The following is a 24,902-nucleotide window of genomic DNA, read 5'->3' on the forward strand; positions in this document are numbered from 1 at the left end:
TCTCTGTAAAACCGTGTAAATTGGATTACACTCTTGAATAAGTAGCGATGCCCTAGGTAACACGATAGTTACCCTTGATGAGAATATTTATTGGCTAGATCTTAGTGTGGGGACTCGGTTCTCTTTTACAGATTAGCAATTATGTTGGAGGGTGCGTTACGCATGAATTGTTGGAAATTGTCGAGCGTTGGTCTCGAATTATGTTGTGATATAATATATCTGCTTGCTCTGGGATTTTCTGAGTGCAGGGATATAATTGTTGATAAGAATTAGCTGTGATATAATATATCTGCTTGTTCTGGGATTTTTCTGAGTGCAGGATCTTTATCTAGATATGAATTAATTTATCCTTGGTTATCAGGCATGACCATAAGTTTGCCAGGGCGCTTTAGCGTTCTTGAAATTGATTGTGTAGGGTCCGGATGGGTCCGGATCCCTATTTCTCTACCTGCTTTGTTTGAAAGTTGATCTTACTAAGCGTTTTCGCTTACCTAGTTGTTTCATGTTGTAAGTAAGGGAAAGGGCAAGGCAGAGCAGTGAGCGCTGGAGTCTTCCTTGCAAATGTACATGTGGACCAACCTTTTCGGAAGCCGTTTTATTTTTGGAAATGTTGTGTAATTTTCCTAAACAAGGCTCACTCTACTCTTTATCAAACATGTTTGTAACTAAATGTTAAGTATGGTCATACGACTTTTTAAAAAGTTTTTTTTTCTATGGGTTTTTGAGATATTTTGTTAAATGAAAACATTTATATTTCCGCATTATCGAGTCTTGAAAATCCGGGTCGTTACATTAATAACACCTAGATGCACGTTTATAACCAAATGACACGATTAGCGAGTTAAGCACGGTTCAAAGTTCACAATAACGGTCTTGGAGTAACCAGGGCGTTACAATAAACATGCTTATTCAAACATGTATTTATTTTTATTATTTTTAATTATCATATGAATTTTAAATAAATAAAAAAATATCATAAAAATAAATAAAATATGTTTAATATAATGTATGACATAAGTGTATTAAAAAATTAGGACAAAACATTGTATATAATTTTAATAAAAACCAGTTCACTTTTTTTTCATTATATAATAGAATGAATTACAATTCTATAATATATATAAATATTTATATTAATAATCTCTACATATATGACATCTAAACACAATATTAACATAAATATATATATATTTACATGGTCACATGACATATATATAAATTTCAATAATATTTAAAAATAATAAGAATAGAATAAAATAAGAATAGAAAAAGTCATAGTGTAAAGTAGTATACATGCATCAACTATTTTTAATTTCTAATGTATCTCGCAATGTTCTTCGGTGAATTTGATGAAGAAAAAGAACTCCAATCACTTGATAAAAAATAAACTATCACACAAATTTATAAGATGAAAAAAAATATATGTATGACTTTATTATTTTTAAATAAATATGATTTAATTATTTAAATTATCATAAAATACTTAAAAATATTCTATTTTAATTAATTAATTAATTTTTTTTTTTAAGTTAATGTTTGTTCTAGTTTTTGAATTTAGCAGTGATCACAACAAGAGATTATATATTATATGTTTAATATAATATTAATATTATACATGAATTTTAAATTTATGTTTGTTGCTAGATTTTTTTATTTGAAAAGAAGTTTTTTTCTAGTTGATAGTAAATTATATTATGTTATATGTTTAATATGATACTATTCTAATACATGAAGTTTAAGTTTAAGTTTAATTAAATTTTATTTAACTTATAATAAGTATGATTTTATTATTTTTAAATAATTGTCATTGTAAAATATCTAAAAAATATCATATTTTGAATTTGTGTTATTTAATTTGATTTAAGTTTAAATCATGTTTACAATCTATCGTTAAATGTAATAATATTCTGTTAAAGTTAACGAGCAAAATTAAAAAAACGTTAAAACAAAGAATTGTCGTTATCTACACCCTGATTATATATAAGATATATACATATATAAATACTAGCGGCAAATCCCATCTCCAACCATGCGCTGCTATTTTTTTAAAATATAAAATAATAATTTTAAATAAATAACATGTAATGCCCTACTACCCATGGACCGCTACGTTGTGTGTTTTAAACAGTGCTAAACTCGCTAACCAAGTCATTTGGCTATAATCGTGTATCTAAGTATGATTAATAGTTTAGGATTAAAAAATTTCACTACAAGAAAAAATGCTTTTAATAACACCGAAAATGTGTTATCAAAACATACAATAACACTTTCTGGTGTGTTAAGACCGACTATGTTATCGTAGGTTAGGGTACTTTACATAACACTTTATCAGTGTTATACAGATGTGTTATTGTACTGTCAACGATAACACAATATCTGTGTTATTTTAATATATAGATAAGTGTTGAATTATGTTATTTATAGTCGATTATATAATTTTTTTTTTGTGTGATACTACACTTAAGTATAACACATTTTTTGTGTTATACTACACTTTAGTATAACACATGTGTTATATTAGCTTAGAGAAACATAATCTTTTTTCACTTACACAAAACTAGGAAAACAAATATGAAAGTTGAAGCCAAATAAGGTAACATAAATAGATTTTTATTAATTACTCAAATGTAATTACAGTATTTAGTCTACTAGTCTAGGCTTAAGAAATCATATTACAACATAATGTATGCCCAATTCAGATTCTTTTATCACTAAATACAAAACAAGAAATGTATACAAAATTAGTGAAATACATTCTTCCATTCTAAAGGCCTCAACTACAAATGTTGTCAAGAATTGCTCCAAAGAAATCATCTCAATATACCTGCACATTGTAAAAAAAAATCCTTTTATTATTAAGAACATAAGACTTAAGCTAGTTTCCACCTGTAAGCATATAAATTTTAATTAATTTTGTAATAACTCCAAAACTTGACGAAACAGCAGGGTATAGCAAGATGTACTACCATGCAAAATGACTGAAGCAACAAAACATGCAACTTAAAACAATAAGCTAAGAGATGAATGAAGAAAAAATTCCACTGCCAAACAGAGTACTCTATCAATACCTAAAACTTAATGAAAATGAAAGAAACATTCAGCAACATAATTCTAAAGCACAACAGAAGACTTTCTTCTTTATACCTTGACAGGGGTTGATGAAAGTCATCTTTTTGTTGGTAGTTCGTCTTCTAACATGGTCATATCAGCCTATTAAGAAAGAAAAATCTAAGCATATAAATTTCCCACAAAACAAACAGTTAAATTCAGAAATGAAAGTGAATGAGAAAATCAGAGAGGATAGAGAATGAATGAACTGAACTTTATTGAAGTGTTAAATAGAAAAAGAGAATACATCACTTATAATGAGCTAAAAATTAGAGTAAGACTAACAGATTCATAGAAAACCATAACAGATCTAGCAGCTACCAGTTAATAGATAAAATTTGTAGTAATAAAAGTACTACAATCTTTCCATTAATCATTTATAGTGTGCACAAGGGAAATAAAAAGCCCACCTGTTCAGATGATGTTAGAATGCCCTGTATAAAGCCCTGAAAGCATTGCTTGTCTCAACATTAAGGGCAGGCCATACATTCATAGCACTACACCAGTTCCTAATAGTCCAAACTAAAGAATTCAAAGTCTGTCACAAGTATCTATTGTCGACAAAAAAAAATCCAATTTAAATTCAGTAGTTATCAAATGTTTTCACTGCCATAATCATAGCTGCCACTAAAGCAGAAGATCATATTGACACAAGTAAGTTCATACAGCAGAGTCGAAGCTTAGTCATCACTAGGATTACCTTGCTTTCTTGTGCACCTCTTGTATTTACTATATAAATGCATTATAATCACTTAGTCATCACTAGGATTACAATAACCACTGTCAAACATACTTAATAAATTAAACATGTTTACAATTAAAGTGTAAATAAAAGCTGCTCAAACGAATGGTTTCTCTTCAATGATTTTAATTGCTAGTGCAGGATCCTTGGGTTAAAGTTTCTGAACAACAAGCCTAAAATGAATAAACTGCTTAAGTTGCACTAGACAAAACATGAATGAAGAAACCTAACCTCAACAGAGCATTGTCTATCAAAGATAGTTAGAGCACATGTTTAGACTCTTCATAAGAAATATCATCAAAGAATTTCATTAAGTAACAAGGCACCAGCCAAATTGAAATCAGATTTAAACAACTATTTACTAGTAATACTTAAATTAATAAGATGCTATGAGACTTGAGTACTCAGCTCATAGATATTTAATTAGTGGATATGACATTAGCCAAGTTGATGAACCAGGACAAGTAAAAACATAGTCTAGTTGATTAAATGCAGAACTTTTCTCTAAACCAAACTACTGGTCAACATAGATTTGTGGAATTAATTTCTCGTTTATGAACCAATGACTGGAGTAAAACTAGAATTCATGTAAATAACAATGGTAAAGGCATATAACAGTGGTAAGTCCAATTTATAGATTTATTGGATTTGGACTATATATACAATGACAGGGGGAGAATTCAAACAAATAATTGGCAATTGGTATAGAAAATACTGCCATTTCTAACTATAAAAATCAGTATCACTAATCATGCTAATCTAGTGAGATCGAACAACTATATAAAATAATACTATAAAAATCCCCACACTACTAGACTATCCTTTACAACTTAATATTAAGATCCTATAAACTAAAACAGAAAAGAAGTTAATTACAGCTCTAAACTAAAACATAAAAGAATTAGCTATTGCTTTCATACTTTTATGAAAAATGTGATTAATTTACATAGGATCCTGTAGATAGTTACCTCTCTAAAAGTTTCATTGTAGTTGCCTCATCCAACACATCCTTGCATTCACATAGAAAAGCACAGAACTCTTTTATTATTGATCGGTACTTTGAACTATGCATGATAAATTTCCCCAAAAACAAAGGCCAAGTTTCTGGTATCAAATTCATAAAAATCAGAAGTTTCGAGAACTTTACCTAAATTTGACCTCAGATTTTCTGACTCCTAATTGCCAGTTCTCTTCTCAAGTTTTGGCAAAAATAATTATGTAACTTAAAAACTGAACATCAATTGCTGTTTCATGTAAACACAAGTTACCAAGCTAAAAATCAACACGAGAACAAATGAGCAACAAGTTGATCATGTACAAACAGATACGAATAAAATTTATTTTTAAGTTATACACCACATACCAAAACCTGTGAATCTCCTCTTGCAAAGGTGAAAAAACTCGGCGTATTTCTGAGCTCCCTCGTTTGTCTTGTCAAGCTGCAAGACCAAAGGTCGCCTCATCATGATCCCTGCAGATTTTCCAATCAAAATTCCATTATATATCCTTGCTAAAACAAAATAGTAAATAAGAAGAAAAAAGATACAAGAAAATTAAATGATAAAAATAGTAAATAAGAAAAAAAAACAACTAGCCTTTGTTTACTTTTGATTATTAAACTAAGCAAGCTAGTTAATTAAGGGTAGATAAAGATGAATAATAATAATAAAAAAGAAGAAGAAAGAGCTACATGAAAAAGCTGAAAAGTAATAGACATAAAATCAGCAATTGATTATGCACTCAGAATGTTACTTACTTAATTACCATTGTAATTAAATCTTTACACTTATATGTTTCATTAGATACCAACTAAAAGACAACTTTTGTTACAAAGACAAAATACTCATAAAAACAGAAGACAAGGCATCATCAAGAGAGGACCATGCAATAAAGTTTATACATCATGCTACAAGAAAAAATGCTTTTAATAACACCAATATGCTTGTGGTACACAAATTTCAAATAATGGTAAAGAGATGTATCGTAGCCAGAACCTGCATATGTATGGATTCAGTAGCTTATAACAGATAGAAAATCTACAATTATATCCAAATATATATGAATGAATGCAGTAGCTTATAACATAAGGTCTAAAATTAAGTATATATATCTATGTATGGATACGGCTAAACAATAATCTGGCAGCCATGGAGATGAACCATAACAGTACAACCTGGCATGACTATCAATCCTTGTAAAGAAGCACAGCATAAAAGGGCACACCAGGAAAACAGTAATATAAAATACAAAGAGCAAATTATTCTTAATTAAATATCTTGACTATATAGATGAAACTAACCCAGTTGAAGTGAGCATCTGCATCAGCTTTTTCTGGTTGGTGCGGCACCTATTAACAAGCTCAACTTTCACTTCATCTTTTACAGCCTGAACAGAATGGCGAAAGAACCACATTAAGCTTTAGGGATAAGTAGCTCATAGAGATTAAAAAAAGGGGACAAGTATCTCATATCATAGATCATAGAGATGAAAAAAATTCATTGCTCATATCGCAGAGTCTAGTGGATTTACTGCCTTTAGGTAAGCTTACAAGGATTTCATGTTAATAAGGTTTCCAATTGATGGAGAAAGAGAGCCTGTCAAGAAATTGTAGCCCAAATTCCTACAACAGATGAAATAAACCAAGTATATATATGATGCACCATGTTATTCTTAAAGTTGTGAAGAGGACACGAAAACCATGAAAGGTCCAAAATAAACATATATGGCCATTTACATCTTGCTAGTTTACACTACTCTCATTGTTCTTGTAATACGTCCTTGATTGTGTTCTTAACGAGTGTTGGATCTTAAAACACTACCCCAATCATAACAGATAACAGAGGCAATTTTCAGAGCTCAAAGACAACAAAACTCACATGCTCAGCTGCATCCTTAGCAGTCTTGAAATGCCGTGACCTTTGTTGGTTCATCTTAGCTCGAGGCGCAACACCATCTACAGAAAATAAATCCAAAACAGAAACTTTCAATCAACAATTTACAACTAAGCCTACAGCACTTGAATTAATAAATAAGTGCTACACAAGTCCAACTATAGTCTATGATATAATCTAGTTCTCTAAAAATCATTCGATATAAATGCAACTGAGTACACAATAAATAGATATTGTAACAAACAAACAAAAGTTCATGTTAAATAACTCCATACTCCTTGTTTTGTGGATCGATGTAAGAATCAGGGAGTACAAAGATAACTCCAGGTAGACCTGTTCAAGGCAAAAAGTTAAGATCATGACTATTGAACTTCCATAAACTTTCGATAGTAAACTTTTGTGTCACATTAAACTACCATTAAACTTCTCTGACTCTTCTTCGATCATTACAGCTTGAAAGCCTGTGTAAGTTTTTGTGCTACAAGCATAAATTTTCTTTTTGCCTCTTCCATACTGTATCCAAGAAATCAATTATTACAAGGCTAAATTATTTTGAATACAAATCTAATCTGGAGTACAAAACTAATAACATGTTACATGTCTTGAGACATAAAAGAATTCGCATAGGCCCTTCAAACTAATGTAAATGAAAGCAAATTATTATTATTTTTATATAAAAAAAATGAAGAAACAGAAGACAAACCCAGTATCATAATCAATTTATTATCCAACTATTCAAATTTTCTCTCCATCAACAGGGCAACATAAAATCTTTTTCCAAAAATCGGTGCCAGGCCGCTGAAAACCAAAAATTTATATGAATCATTCTGCTAACTATCTCTTTCAGTACAAAACAAAAATATGTTTAAAACGAAAAGATTCATGACATATAGTGATGTAGTAAAGAAACAAAGATGAAAACATTTTTAAAAAATGTAACCATTCAGGACACCCCAACCCCAGGAAGAAAAATTTAAAACACATACATCCAAATAATTCAAAACATAAATATATAAATGAATAAGAAAATCCCATTTGATAATCATTTACCCTGGTACATAATGAACAGAAAGAAACCAATAAAAGGCATTACCCAAAGAAATAGAATTCATGAAAATTTCTACTCATTTCTAATCTTATAAAATACAATAATAGAAGAAAAAAGAAAAAGAAAAAAAGGGAACATATACCATATAAATATATATATATATGTATATAGACAGAGCAAGGGTGAGATTGGACCACCCTTACAGAAACTTATCCCAACTGAAACTATTTATAAATATATTACAGAACTTATCCCAACTGAGAACAATGAGATGACTTTGACGCCAAAGTTTGAACCAACTCTTCCTTCTCCATAGCCAACTGCAAGAAAAAAATGTACAGTAGTTGTTTCATTTGCAAAATAATAATATAAACAAACATCATCTGATGTACTAGTTTTACTCGAAATAGCAAATCTTTTCAGCAAAAAAATAACAAATCATGCAAGAAATGATTTAAGAAAATGATTAGATAGATGATACCTCTGCAATTAATGCATTAATGTTTTGAATCATTCTCATCTGATGAGGGGGTATATTTGAATAGCCATTGTCAGGCAACATTGAAAAATTGGAGGCATCAATTCCAATAAAAGATGTATCCTACACTTCCTGATTCAAGGTATTGGTAATGGTATCTTCATTTTCTGTGTGGATTCAAATAGATTCAAACTAGTAAACCCGAATGAGGTATTGGAAATATACAGTTATTCTTAATGACAATACAGCATAGTGTAATAGATAAAAAAAATTAACTGGACTTCACACCTGACCCTACAATAAAAGGTTAGATGTACAAATCAAGTGGACAACGAACTACTATTTAGCCTTAACAATCAAGACAAGTTTTTGTTTTTTTTAGGGGAATCAAGACCAGTTCTTGACTAGCATAAATACCACAGACAGGAATTAGCAAAACTGATTTTTGCATATTAAATCATGTTTTAATCACAAGCAATATCCCAGAGAGACTTCTCAGAGTAAAAATAAGAGTCCCAAGTACAAATTATTACCTAAATCTTCGGTAGAAGTATATTCATCTTTCTTATGTGTACTACTCTAGGTAACATCAACGGATTTTCCACCAGTGGAAGCTTTGCGTAACTTGGACTGCAACAACTTTTTCTCTGCCCAAATAACAACAAAAGAGGAATAAGTATTAATAACATGAACAGTGTCGGTGTAAATTCACATAATAGAAGAACAATGAGAATATTTTCAAACTAAGTTTCGGTTAAATTTCAAGTAATTAAATAAACACTTTCCTAATTCCAGATAACATATAAGAATTTGATTGAACTGAATTTTTCAATGAAACATACAAGAATTTAAGGGACTGACTTCTGAGTTTTTTTATTTATTTATCTGAAGGACTTGTTCCATGCAAGACAGATATTTAATTCAAGTGAAGACAAGGCTTGCCCATCTGGCTATCAAAACAGATATTGAATAAGACTAAACAACGAGAGAAAAATGTGATGAGAGTGACACAACATGAGCACTGAGCTATAGCTAGAACAAAGACTACAAACAATTTTATTTTTGTGTCGTTTTTCACTTTCTTTGGTTTGAGGTGACTCAAATTTCTTCTAGAAAGATAAAAATATATACCCTACAAATTCCACTTGATTTTTTCCTTACATATATATGAGCATGTGTATAATCTAGAGAGTATAGAATACAGCTTAAAAAGCATACATAGACACAAATATCTCAAATTTGGTTTATGTGGTACACTACAAACCTTGTAGAATCTTATGTTTAATGACACAAAACCTGTTACAATGTATATGTTCATTTGTTTTTTTACAAGGGTTATTGATATTGATCAGAAGAATGTAATGTACTTTACAGTGAAATCAAGAAATAAAAAAACTCAGGCTGAGTTTTTTCTGATATGAATATTTGTTGTTGTTTTCGTGAGGTCTTTATTGGAATAGAATGTGGATTTCAATTAAAAGTCAAGTCTTATAAAAGCTTATAACTCAATTTGTTATATGTATATGATCCTTTTTGAACCTTCACTCTGGATAACTAAGCTAAATATGGCTTCTACTCATTGGGTTCTGCATAGAAAAACAAATTGGCACCTGTCATAAAATTAGTATCAGCCACAAATTAAATACATTTGTTTATCTTCCACTGCCATAGAAGAGCTGCACTCTTCAATTTGGTCTCTTGTTCATCTTTCTAGTTTGGATCTTAGCAAGAAATTGTTAGCAAGAAATCTCATCTCATGCAAGAAATTGTTGTCTTCTAGATTATTAGCCTAGAAATATAGCTCACCCTCTAAAACTATCTTGAATGCTTCATTAAACCAAAGGGCTCATATAGCATATTCTATGTGTCCAAGCTCATAATGTATATACTGTTTCTTTGCATCATTTTATCATACACTTGTGGGGCATTTACCATTAGTTCAAGAGTAACATAGACCACAGTTACCTTACACTACCTTGAACCTCAATACAAACAAACATTCCAAAAACTAACCCAGAACTTTTTCAAAGAAGAAAAAGACAATAGATATAAGGCAAGAAAACCTATCTCTGGAACCAGAACAGAGAAGGTATAATGATAGACATCAACAGGTATTTTTGGAGGGTTCGAATAATCTGTTCATTGTAGTCATTGATTGATCGAATGTTTAATAGAAAGTTTTTTGCAAACGTCATTTTAGTAATAAGTCAAGACAAATAACTAGTTAGTTAGAACAAGTTTTAAGCTGATGCAGCAAGGTGAATCAAATTTGAGGACTAAACATAATCATACATTTGCTACGATTTTTTGGCTTACATTTAGAACTAAAGAGTGATTCAGTTGTTAGTGAATAGTTTTTCCCCGATGAAATTGATGGCACGTGAGACATGTGTGTTGTGTTTGGAGGTGGACACTGTCATCTATGCTTCATATTAGACTAAAATTGATGGCACTGTCAATTGCTGTAGAGCCAAAGGGTTTATTTTTACTTTATAAAAAATGTTTAGAACATATCATGGAGAAATGAAAAGATTTACATTATTTTCTTACTGAGATTGATTCATGACCTCTATAATATGCATAATGTTGCATTATAACAGTGTTTTAATTCTTGTGTTCTGACTCAAATCATTCTGTATTGATCGATGCTTGGTTTGTCGGTTCCAAGGTGACTTGCGTGAAGAAGACTCACTATGGCAAGAAGCTATACTGATGAACTAGAAGAAAAGAATCTTGTAGATTTTACTTATTAAAACTCTAGCTTTTCTCTATGTAAAAAACGCAGCATACGAATTCAACACAATATCAATGAGAATTTAGAACACAAAACACGGAAAACCCTTAGAGCATGATCGTTTACCTTGAGCGCGAGCCACAGCAGCCAACAAGTTAAAGATATCCAAGTGTCCATTAATTTTATTGTCTCCATCTCCAGGGAGCACAAGTCTTGAGCCAACATCGTCTGGTTGAGTTTTCCTCCTACGCCGATTATGCCCAGCAAGCCTCCTTCTATCACTTTGCTTGCCTTCGTCAAACTCGGAAAGGGGATGAAACCTGCTAGGAGCAAGCAAGAAGATGATGAACCTCGCCGTTCTAAACAACAGAAATCTACAGCAAAAATTACCAGAGCGAACCCTCTTATTGGGTCTGGATCTGGGGTCATCCCCACAAGTTAAGCCGCCCCCCAGATTAAGGCGAAGAGTGGCATCGGTTATCTCGGGGGTTGGAGTTGCAGGAAATTCTTTCGTCTTGGCGTAGTCCGCAGCGTTGACGGCGGGGGAGGCCGCAGAGTCAAAGGGGCTTGGCAAGGAGTATAACCGTGTCCCAGTCCCAGACCTTTGGGTCGAAGTTATTGACGGGATTGGAGTTTTTGAACTGCTGCTTGTAATTAGGGGCCAAATAAGGGAGATATCATTTTGAGAGAGATGAGCACAAGATCTATTCCCATAAAATTATTTTTACTTAGTAATTAAAAAAGGAAAGAAAAAAAACACCGCCTCCTTACATTTTAGCAGGCTCCCAAAATTTTATACCGCCTTTTTCTTTTTTGCTTTGCCACTTACCATAATACTTTTTCAATAGGCTTATGTTCATGTGTTAAGAAAATGGTTATTTGGTGTAGTGTTTGGTCAAAGATACAACGTTTCACTAAAACGTTTACTATATACATTGGGATCCCAAAATACATTTTAAAAGTTAATTACAATAAAAGAGTTACAACCACCCATCCTAAGCGGCAAAATAAGGTTTAACCTTAGCTCCTCTTTAAACCCTCGGCCGTGGTGGTCGAGCAGCCGCATATGTACACACCGTCACCTAAGCTCTCCAGCTCAAGGATGGTCCAACTTTTTTTGCCTTTACCTGCGCCACATAGCACCCGTGAGCCGAAGCTCAGCAAGAAAACTCAAACATGCTAATAAGCAGACAACAACATGTCACCAAATCATAATAAGCATGCCTAGCAGTAATAACACTATTCACGCATGCAAGCAAGTATTGATAAATGATTATGGAGTCCTGCACTCTGAGTAGATGACTAATAAGTCTCTCTCTCTGGGGTAGATGACTAATAAGTTTCTCTTAGGTAGATGACTAATAAGTATCTCTGAGGTAGATGACTAATAAGTTTCTCTTAGGTAGATGACTAATAAGTCTCTCTGAGGTAGATGACTAATAAGTCTCTCTAAGGTAGATGACTGATAAGTTTCTCGGAATAGATGACTAATAAGTCTCTCTAAATAGATGGCTAATAAGTCTCTCCAAATAGATGACTAATAAGTCTCTCTAGGGTTTTACGCCCCAAGCCATGTGACATTTCAATCACCTATGCCTTTTAGCCCTGGCTTTGAGTAACTAGCTTTTAGACTAGACAAGCGCTTTAGGTTTCTTCGACCAATAGGTTGGTCAAGCATTTAATGCTCATATTGATTAGATATAATCATTTCGGCATGCGTTAAACACACTAATGCCGCTCTTGACTCATAAGCCAATACCATACGATTAGTGCTCTGTACTACGGTCGACCACAACTGATAAGTTAGAGCTTCACGACCGATACTAAACACAATGTCGTTTCTGACTAATAAGTCAAGGCCATTCACAAGTAAGTCATGCTGCTAGACATATGTAATGAAATCAATGTCTATTTATAGAGCACTTAAAATGCCTCATCAACAATTACAAGCATAATTATAATCATACACATTCAAACATCTAGATATAAGGCATTCAGCATGCTTAACCAATAATCATAATCATGCACAATTACAGAGACTCAAGCTCTGATCAATTCCATATTCAACATTTATGCCATGCCATAACCACATGTATCATATACTGGGTGCAGTTTTCTTACCTTAGACTTGAGCGTAAAATAAATGAAGAACGACCCCTTGAGAATGATCATGTCCTTAGGCCCTTAGCGTTCACTCCAATCATAGCCAAATATGAAATCCCATAAATAAAACGAGTAATAAAAGTATCATGGACTAAAACTCGCCTTCTGGGACCTCAAATCCTACTAAAACGGTTAGTAGATTCGATCTCGAGCCTTGAGAATTGGAAAGTCACGCCCAAAATTAGCTAAAAGCCATCTTGGCACAAAAGGGACAGGCAGGCCGCAACCTGCCCCCAAAGGCCGCAGCGCGCCCCCAAGACAGAGAGGTCCCCTATCTGAGTGCCAGGGGCGGACTGCGACTTGACCCTGTGGGTCATGGCACCCCTGCTTGACACAGCCCAGGGGAGGCTCTAGAACACATTCAAGTCACAACTTGCATGAACTCGGTCGCGACTTAACCCCAGGAACCCAGCTCCCCTGCATTTCCTTCAATCTAAACCTGAACCAAAACTCAACAAAACAATCCAAAAATCACAACCAATCATGTAAACAACATAATCACCATACTAACATCAAAACCCAAGCTTTATACCACTCGAAACATCACCAAATTCTCAACTCCATAATCAAACTCTCAAGCCTTCAAACTACATTAAAAAAAAAAAAAACAGAGCAAAATCCTTGAGAATCAAGCTAAAAAACTTACCTCAGTTAGGATTTAAACCCCTTTCAATTGTTGCAATCCAATCCTAAACTCCAAGCCTTAACTCTCAAGCTTGAATTCCCTAGCTTGGCTTCAAAATTCCAATGGGAAGAGAGAGAGAGAGAGAGAGAGAAAGATGATCGAGAGAGAGAGTAGAACTTTGTTTTTTCCCAGCTAATTCCACAACCTTCCTTGGTTGAGCTTATCTAATGGTCAAAATGACCAAAATTCCCTTAGGGCCATTTAATTTCTCAAAGCCACCCAAGGGCATAATACTCATTTCCTACCTATCCCGTTAATCGTAATTAACATCCTCAAATTCCCATTATTCCCAATATCCTCAATAATTAATAAATCATATCCCATTACCCGTTCATACCAGACAATGCACTAAACACCAATTTATCCCTAAGCTCAGCCTAAGCCCGGTAATTAATCCTATTATGACCAAACTGCTAACTTGCATCCTAGGATCTTCTCATGCCGAATAACTCGAACATATCCACTTAATAATGTGGTATCACCCAAATATCTTATATATGCACATAAATATACAATTACGCTCTCAATGGCCAAAATTACAAAAATGCCCTTCTAATAAAAAGTTGGCCCACATGCATGCAATTATCATTATATAATAATATAATTCACAAAATCATGCATATAATCACATATTAAATCAATTACGCCCTCCCGGCCCCCTAATCAATGCCCACGCCTTATCAGGAAAATTTGGGACGTTACAACTGTAACGCCCTGGATAGCCAAGACCGTTACACTGTGTACTTATAAAGGTGCAGGACTTGATAATCAAGTCGTTAGTTTGAAAACGTGTCACTAAACATGTAGGTTCTGAGGTTAAAAAGGTTTTGGTCTCAAAAACCCATTTCATATAGTCAAACTGTAGTAAACATGGGATCCCATACAAAAAAAAGTTAAAACAAGTTTACAGACTCCCAAAAGTACATGAGTAACCACTAGCCATACTAAGGCAAAACAGACAGTCCTCAGGATCCATGTCCTTGCCTAGACCTCAACCGTGGCGGCCGAGCACCTGGCTATGTACATTCCGCTCGCTGAGCTCTCCTGCCAGGGCTGATCTAACTTGCCCTTGCCTTTACCTACACCATGTAGCACCCATGAGCCAAGGCCCAGCAAGAAAACATCATAGGTAACTCAAACAATAACAACAGACAAATAGCTTAGTAAGCATGCATACTCATCAGATAATCCACAACAGATATTCTGTATATACAATCCAATACCAGATACATTCTATCACATAATATTCAGGGTCGACGACTTAGGCCGCACCCTCTGTTTAACCCACTGACTCTAGCCCGCTTAAATCAAGCTCAGTGCATAATAAGCTATCCTTGGCTACCAGTGGCCGAGCCACGCCCTGTGCGCTAGTGAGACCCTTGTCACCCTTAGGCCGTTGGTTCACTAAAGGGCTTGCATGGCATAATACCATCTTTTCAAGCTTCTACAATAGGGATCCCTTAGTCCCGTCACATATATTCAACCAGGTGCAGTTTTCTTACCTTTAGTCTGTACGGTTATAGAATTACGAGCAACGCCCCTCAAGCATGATTCGTTCCCGAGCCTAAGCCTTTATCACCTAGCCACAACCAAAGTATAGTGTTCCATTAATACTCAATTATAGGTTTCCAATTACAAAACTAACTCCCGGGACTCCTAATTCCACCAAGCACGGTGATGAAATCAAACCCGAGCACACTAGACCACTTCCCCATGCTTAAAACCCTCAAAATCTCAAGTGTGCATCCAAGGGCTGCGGCCCCCAAAGCCTAGCCACGACCCTTCCTCAAAACAGAACCTATTCCCTCACTGAACCACACACGCGCCGCGGCCCTTGCATTGGGCGCCACGGCGCGTCCCCTTGGCCGGGCCCCCTTGGCATCCTTGCATGCTAGGGCCGCAGCGCTCTAGAACAGAGCCGTGGCCCTCCCCTTCGAACTCAGATTTTACACCATTTCAAAGCTCAAAACCTCACCTTAAACCATCCCAAAACTCCCCAACTCTTGACCAATTAATTCCCAACCTCTTTAGCATGATCTAAACAGCATAACTCCCAAGTAAACACAGCCTAACACACTCCAATCTCTTCCATTCAATTTCTGAAACCCAAGTGCTAAAACACACACAAACCAGCCATCAAACTCAATGAAAAACCTCTAAACCAGGAGTAGAGACTCACCTTTGCTGTAGAATCACTTCACCAAGCTATAGCCAAGCTAGGTCCCCAAGTTCCCTTCTTTAATTCTGCCTTAAAACACCAAAGCTATACTGGTTTCAACACTTAACCAAAAATCCAGCTAGAGCATAGAATTCAACCACAGAAAAGATGTTTAGATGCTTACCTTAATCCCTGTTCTAGTGCTTGATAAATCCCTGAGCTAGACCTTCAATTCCTTACCTCAAATCTCAGAATTCCAGCTTGCTTCTCCCTTAAGTTTTCTGTGTTTTTCTCTCCTTAGTTTCCCTTGAACGTGTAAGTGAGCTGGGTCAAAATGCTTAGTCGGTTTGTGTTTTTTCTAAAGGCTTCCTTAAGTCTAACTTATCTGTTAAGTTAATCCCGAGGCTCGGGGTGCTGGAATCGTCCCCGAGGCCAAAATGATAAAATCCCCCAATATTCCCGCCTAGACATCCTAACCTCAAATATATCTCCTTATATTTATTTTCGGGTCCCGATAACCCAAATTACTATCCGCTATCTAAAAGTATCCCCGACTTCTCCAAAGTCTCATCTTAAACCCTCACTGTGACTTTTCCCACTATCTGGCCCTAGAATCGTCTTGAGTCGTGCTCAACGAACCTGTCCACATAATAAGTTGGTTCTCACATATATCACATATCATATTACCACATAATACAATCGATTATCATATAAGCATTATTAAACATATAATTACTCATTAAATCACAATTATTCCATTAATGCCTTCCTGGCACACAAATCAAGGCCCTTAAGGCTTTTTTAGCGAATTTGGGTCGTTACAACAACTATCCCCTCCTTACAGAAATTTCGTCCTCGAAATTTACCTGAATAGCTCGGGATGCTGATCCTGCATCGCCGTCTCTAACTCCCAGGTCGCTTCCTCGACCTTGCTATTCCTCCATAATACTTTCACTAACGGAATCGTCTTATTCCGCAGAACCTTCTCCTTCCGATCCAAAATCTGAACTGGTCTCTCCTCATAGGACAAATTTGCCTATAGCTCCAAGTCCTCATGCCTCAGCACATGTGTAGTATCAGAAACATACTTCCGCAACATAGAGACGTGAAACACATTATGAACTCCTGATAAAGACGGTGGCAAGGCCAGCCTATAAGCCACCTTCCCAACCCTCTCTAGAATCTCAAAGGGTCCAACGAACCGAGGGCTCAACTTGCCCTTCACTCCAAACCTCCTCACACCCCTCAACGGTGAAACTCGCAGAAACACGTGGTCCCCAACCTGGAACTCCACGTTCCTACGCTTAGGATCAGCGTAGCTTTTCTGTCTACTCTGCGAGGCAAGCATTCTAGCTTGAATCTTTTCAATGGCCTCATTGGTCTTCTGAACCACATCTGGTCCCAAATACCTTCTCTCACCCATCTCATCCCAGTGAATAGGTGATCTGCACTTCCTTCCATATAACATCTCATAAGGAGCCACTCCAATCGTGGATTGATAATTGTTGTTATATGAAAACTCATTCAATGGCAGATACTTACTCCACGAACCCTCAAAGTCAATCACACATGCCCTAAGCATGTCCTCCAGTACTTGAATCGTCCTCTCAGACTGTCCATCAGTCTGTGGATGAAAAGTTGTGCTAAACTTCAGCTGAGTCCCCATGGCTCTCTGTAGAGCTCCCCAAAACTTAGAGGTAAAGATAGGGTCTCGATCAGATACAATAAACTTTAGAACCCCATGGAGACGAACTATCTCCCTCACATACAGCTCTGCATACTGTTCCACAGTATAAGTTGACCAAACTGGTAGGAAATGCGCTGACTTGGTGTATCTATCCACTATCACCCACATCGAGTCATGGAGTCCAACTGTCCTGGGTAATCCTCCCACGAAATCCATCGTAATATCCTCCCACTTCCATTCTGGGATACTCAAAGGCTGCAGCAATCCCGCTGGTCGCTGATGCTCAGCCTTAACCTACTGACATGTTAAACATCTGGATACATACACAACTACATCCTTCTTCATCCTGGGCCACCAATATAACGTCTGTAGATCTTGATACATCTTCGTGGTACCCGGATGGAGTGAGTATGGCGTAATGTGGGACTCATCCAATATCTCACGCTTAATCCTCTCATCTGCCGGAACACATATCCGTCCCTGGTATCAGAGCAAACCTGTCTCTGAAACTGAATAATCCTTAGCTGTCCCTGCTAAGGCATGCTGCCTACTGTCCTACAACTGGACATCCACCAACTGACCCTCCTTGATCCGCTCCAACAGGGTCGACTGCAAAGTAATATTGGCTAACTGGCCTACCACCAGTTCTATCTTTGCCCTGACCATCTCATCAGCCAATTCTCTCGAGATCTGAGTAGAACTATACAACTATCCTGGGCCCCTCCGGCTCAATGCATCTGCCACTACGTTGCCTTTCCCAAGGTGATAAAGGATATCACAATCATGATCCTTAACTAACTCTAACCAACGTCTCTGTCTCATATTCAGATCCTTCTGAGTGAAGAAATACTTCAGACTCTTATGATCAGTGTAAATCTCGCACTTCTCTCCATACAGATAATGACGCTACACCTTCAGTGCAAACACAACTGCCGCTAACTCCAAATCATGAGTCGGATACCTCTACTCATACTCCTTCAGCTGTCGAGATGCATAGGCTATAACTTTCTCATTCTGCGTCAGCACACAGCCTAAGCCCAACCTTGATGCATTACAGTAGACCATGAACTTCCCTTCCTCCGAAGGAAGACTCAACACAAGCGCAGAGATAAGTCGTCGCTTCAATTCTTGAATGTTGTTCTCACATTTCTTTGACCAGACGAACTTCTGATTCTTTCTTGTCAACTCTGTCATCGACGAAGAAATCTTCGAGAACCCCTCTACAAACCGCCTGTAGTAGCCAGCCAACCCAAGGAAACTCCGCACCTCCGAGGCATTCCTCGGCCTCGGCCAATCTCTAACTGCCTCTACCTTGGACGGATCCACCTTAATCCCTTCCGCCCCAACTATATGTCCAAGAAAGGTCACCTCTGGTAGCCAGAACTCACACTTCTTAAACTTGGCGTACAACTGATGCTCCCTTAACTTCTGTAAGACCTGTCGAAGATGCTGCTCATGCTCTGCCTCTGAACTGGAGTATACTAGGATGTCGTCGATGAAGACAATGACGAACTGGTCCAGAAAGTCCTTGAACACCCTGTTCATCAGATCCATAAAAGCTGCTGGGGCATTGGTCAGACCAAAAGACATGACCAAGAACTCATAATGCCCATAACGCGTCCGAAAACTTGTCTTTGGTATATCCTCATCCTTGATCCTCAGCTGGTGATAACCAGATCGAAGATCAATCTTTGAGAACACTGTCTTACCTTGCAGCTGGTCGAACAAGTCATCAATCCTTGGCAGATGATACTTATTCTTAATAGTCAACTTGTTCAATTCTCTATAATCGATGCACATCCTCAAGGTCCTGTCCTTCTTCTTAATAAACAACACTGGTGCGCCCCATGGAGAGTAGCTAGGCCTGATAAACCCCAAATCCAGAAGTTCTTGCAACTGTATCTTCAACTCTTTCAGTTCTGCTGGTGCCATCCTGTATGGTGTCCTGGATACTGGTTCTGTCCCCAGTGCCAACTCAATCTCAAACTGTATCTCCCTACGCGGCGGCAACCCTGGCAGATCCTCAGGGAAGACATCCAAAAACTCACATACCAATCTAGTCTCACCCGGCCCTGCCGGCATAACTCTGGTGGTATCCACCACACTAGCCAGAAAACCTATGCATCCCCCCTGCAACAAGTCCCTAGCTCTCAATGCTGAAATCATAGGTATGCGGGGTCCAGACACTGCACCCACAAAGACAAAAGGGTCCTCGCCCTCCGGCTCAAAAGTAACCATCTTCTTCCTACAATCAATTGTAGCCCCGTACTTAGCCAGCCAATCCATTCCTAGAATCATATCAAAGTCTCCCAAATCTAATTCAATCAAATCCACCGAAACTTCTCTACCGTCAACCATCACTGGCAGTGCCCTAATCCACCTCCTAGAGACTACCAGCTCCCCTGTAGGCAACAAAGTCCCAAACCCCGCAGTCCGATACTCACTAGGCCTACACAGTCTATCAATCACTCTACTAGAAACAAAAGAATGTGTAGCACAAGAATCAATCAATACTGTAAAAGGAAAGCCAGCACTAGAAAGCTGACCTGTCACTACTGAAGGACTAGCCTCAGCCTCAGCCTAAGTCAAGGTGAATACTCGAGCTGGGGTCAAGCTATCCACCTTTCTCGCTTCACCTTTCTTCACTGTTGGGCAGTCTTTCCTGAGATGCCCCACTACCCCACAAATGAAACATGCCTTGGCCTTGCACTCGCCCAGATGGCGTCTTCTACACCTCGGGCACTCTAGACAGGTCCTCCATGCCTCACCGCCACCCTGACGGCCACCCTAACCACCCCGACCCCTCCTATCAGGACTAGGAGCAGCCGACGTGTCAAGAGACTTCCTCTTGAAGTCACTGGGGCCTCCACCCGTACCTGTCCCTGAATAAGGAGGCACCGCCCTGCAGCCCTCGTGCTTCACTGCGCTCTCCTTCCATATCTTGTTCTCCGCTTCCTCTGCGGTAAGAGCCCTCTCAACGGCCTGGGCATAAGTCATTCCTCCAGGTACCATGGTAATCCTGACATCTCGGGCTATCATAGCATTAAGCCCTCTGATAAAACGATCTTGCCTAGCAGCATCAGTAGGCACAAGATCTGGTGCAAACTTCGCCAGCCTACCAAATTTCAGGGCATACTCAGTAACAGTCATACTTCCCTGTACCAAACTCGCAAACTCATTGACCTTTGCTGCCCTAACTGCAACATTGTAGTACTTCTGGCCAAACAAATCCTTGAAACCTTCCCAAGTTAGTGGGGCAACCTCTCTGGTCTGCGATGCCACCTCCCACCAAATACGTGCATCCTCTCTCAACATATAAGTGGCACATGCCACTCTATCCTGTCCTTCAACTCTCATGAAATCCAAAATCACTGTAATCATAGTTAGCCACTGCTCGGCTTTCAACGGATCCGGTTCCCCCTCAAAGACTAGGGGTTGCTGCTTCCTGAACCGCTCATATAACGGTTCCCACTTGTTACCAACCTCCCCAGGCTGCACAGCTGGTATCACTGTAGGTGGTAAAGAAGGGGCAGCACTCCCTGATGGAGCCTGCTGCTGCAGAATACGAATCAGCTCATCTTGGCTCTGTAATCGAGCTTGCATCTCAGCCATTAACTGCTGCCAGTTCTCAGGGACTAGCGGAGGTGTCTGGCCCTGGTCATTGCCCCTGGTCCCGGACCCAGTGCCGGCTAGTCGTGAAGATTTCCTTGGACGCATAACTATCCAAGTCAATCTGCAAATATCGACTCGGCGGTCAGACCACAATGACAGGGTAAAAACTTCTCCAAAACTCAACAATAGAACATAACCAATCACAGATAACCAACACATATAAGCATCCATGCCCCATAAACAATTAATCATCCATATACTCATTTACATGCACGACAATATTAATAAACATGCCTCAATATCTTCACACAGCAGTCAAGGGCCAGGCCCTATCAGTATCTCATGCTTCCTAGCAATTCAATCAATAACAACATGCATAACTCATCTCAGGCACATAAGCACACATATACACATTACCAAACCCTGACTTGATCTTGTCTCCAGTAGCGAATGTACATATCCAAGCTGTCTTCAAAAACCCTTAAACCTAGGATGCTCTGATACCAAGTTGTAACACCCTGGATAGCCAAGACCGTTACACTGTGTACTTATAAAGGTGCAGGACTTGCTAATCAAGTCGTTAGTTTGAAAACGTGACACTAAACATGTAGGTTCTGAGGTTAAAAAGGTTTTGGTCTCAAAAACCCATTTTATATAGTCAAACTGTAGTAAACATGGGATCCCATACAAAACAAAGTTAAAAAAAGTTTACAGACTCCCAAAAGTACATGAGTAACCACTAGCCATACTAAGGCAAAACAAACAGTCTTCAGGTTCCATGTCCTTGCCTAGACCTCAACCGTGGCGGCCGAGCACCTGGCTATGCACATTCTGCTCACTGAGCTCTCCTATCAGGGCTGATCTAACTTGCCCTTGCCTTTACCTGCACCACGTAGCACCCGTGAGCCAAGGCCCAGCAAGAAAACACCATAGGTAACTCAAACAATAACAACAGACAAATAGCTCAGTAAGCATGCATACTCATCAGATAATCCACAACAGATATTCTATATATACAATCCAATACCAGATACATTCTATCACATAATATTCAGGGCCGATGACTTAGGCTGCACCCTCTGTTTAACCCACTGACTCTGGCCCGCTTAAACCAAGCTCAGTGCATAATAAGCTGTCCTCGGCTACCAGTGGCCGAGCCATGCCCTGTGCGCTAGTGAGACCCTTGGCACCCTTAGGCCGTTGGTTCACTAAAGGGCTTGCATGGCATAATACCATCTTTTCAAGCTTGTACAATAGGGAGCCCTTAGTCCCATCACATATATTCAACCAGGTGCAGTTTTCTTACCTTTAGTTTGTACGGTTATAGAATTACAAGCAACGCCTCTCAAGCACGATTCGTTCCTGAGCCTAAGCCTTTATCACCTAGCCACAACCAAAGTATAGTGTTCCATTAATACTCAATTATAGGTTTCTAGTTACAAAACTAACTCCCGGGACTCCTAATTCCACCAAGCACGGTGATGAAATCAAACCCGAGCACACTAGACCACTTCCCCATGCTTAAAACCCTCAAAATCTCAAGTGTGCATCCAAGGGCTGCGGCCCCCAAAGTCTAGCCGCGACCCTTCCCCAAAACAGAACCAATTCCCTCACTAAACCACACACGCGCCGCGGCCCTTGCATTGGGTGCCGCGGCGCGCCCCCTTGGCTGAGCCCCCTTGGCTTCCTTGCATGCTAGGGCCGCAGCGCTCTAGAACAGAGCCGCGGCCCTCCCCTTCGAACCCAGATTTTACACCATTTCAAAGCTCAAAACCTTACCTTAAACCATCCCAAAACTCCCCAACTCTTGACCAATTAATTCCTAACCTCTTTAGCATGATCTAAACATCATAACTCCCAAGTAAACACAGCTAACACACTCCAATCTCTTCCTTTCAATTTCTGAAACCCAAGTGCTAAAACACACACAAACCAGCCATCAAACTCAATGAAAAACCTCTAAACAAGGAGTAGAGACTCACCTTTGCTGTAGAATCACTTCACCAAACTATAGCCAAGCTAGGTCCCCAAGTTCCCTTCTTTAATTCTGCCTTAAAACACCAAAGCTATACTGGTTTCAACACTTAACCAAAAATCCAACTAGAGCATAGAATTCAACCACAGAAAAGATGTTTAGATGCTTACCTTAATCCCTGTTCTAGTGCTTGATAAATCCCTGAGCTAGACCTTCAATTCCTCACCTCAAATCTCAGAATTCCAGCTTGCTTCTCCCTTAAGTTTTCTGTGTTTTTCTCTCCTTAGTTTCCCTTGAACGTGTAAGTGAGCTGGGTCAAAATGCTTAGTCGGTTTGTGTTTTTTCTAAAGGCTTCCTTAAGTCTAACTTATCTGTTAAGTTAATCCCGAGGCTCGGGGTGCCGGAACCGTCCCCGAGGCCAAAATGATAAAATCCCCCAATATTCCCGCCTAGACATCCTAACCTCAAATATATCTCCTTATATTTATTTTCGGGTCCCGATAACCCAAATTACTATCCGCTATCTAAAAGTATCCTCGACTTCTCCAAAGTCTCATCATAAACCCTCACTGTGACTTTTCCCACTATCTGGCCCTAGAATCGTCTTGAGTCGTGCTCAACGAACCTGTCCAAATAATAATGTTGTTCTCACATATATCACATATCATATTACCACATAATACAATCGATTATCATATAAGCATTATTAAATATATAATTACTCATTAAATCACAATTATTCCATTAATGCCCTCCTGGCACACTAATCAAGGCCCTTAAGCCTTTTTAGCGAATTTGGGTCGTTACAACAACTATCCCCTCCTTACAGAAATTTCTTCCTCGAAATTTTATCTGACTAACCCGGAATATCATTCCTGCATATCTGATTTCAGTTCCCTGGTCGCTTCCTCGACCTTACTGCATCTGTATTATACCTTAACAATAGGTATAGCTTTATTCTTTCTGTCTCATATATGAACTAGCTATTCCTCACAGGATAACTTAGCCTCTAATTTCAGATCCTCTTAACTCAACATATGAGTCTACTCTAACACATGTTTCCTTAACATGGAAACCTGGAATGCATTGTATGCGGTCGACAGTGCCAAAGCTAAGGCCAATCTATAGGCGACTTGACTGATCCTATTCAGGATTTCCAATGGTCCTACTAATCTAGGGCTTAACCTACCCTTATCTCCTCACCCCTTTCCATGGTGATAATCTAAGGAAGATACAATCTGCCACTTGGAACTCCACATTCCTTCACATCAAATTAACATAACTTTTCCATTTACATGAGAAGCGAGCATCTGAGCTCTAATCTTTTCAATAACCTTAATGGTCCTCTAAACTACCATAGGATCCAAATATAACATCTCACCCATCTTATCCCAGTGAATGGGCGATATACATTCCCTACCATACAACATCTCATAAGGTGCCCCTTATATAACTGGATAACTCTCTCTGTGATTTACCATCAGTCTGAGGATAATAAATTGTATTAAACCCTATTTGTATCCTCATTGCCTTCCGTAATCTTCCCCAAAGCTTAGAAGTAAAAGCACGGTCCTCATCTAACAACATAAATCTCTAATTCCATGAAGGCGTACTATCTCTC

This window comes from Humulus lupulus, chromosome 3, assembly GCF_963169125.1.
Source record: "Humulus lupulus chromosome 3, drHumLupu1.1, whole genome shotgun sequence".
NCBI lineage: Eukaryota > Viridiplantae > Streptophyta > Magnoliopsida > Rosales > Cannabaceae > Humulus > Humulus lupulus.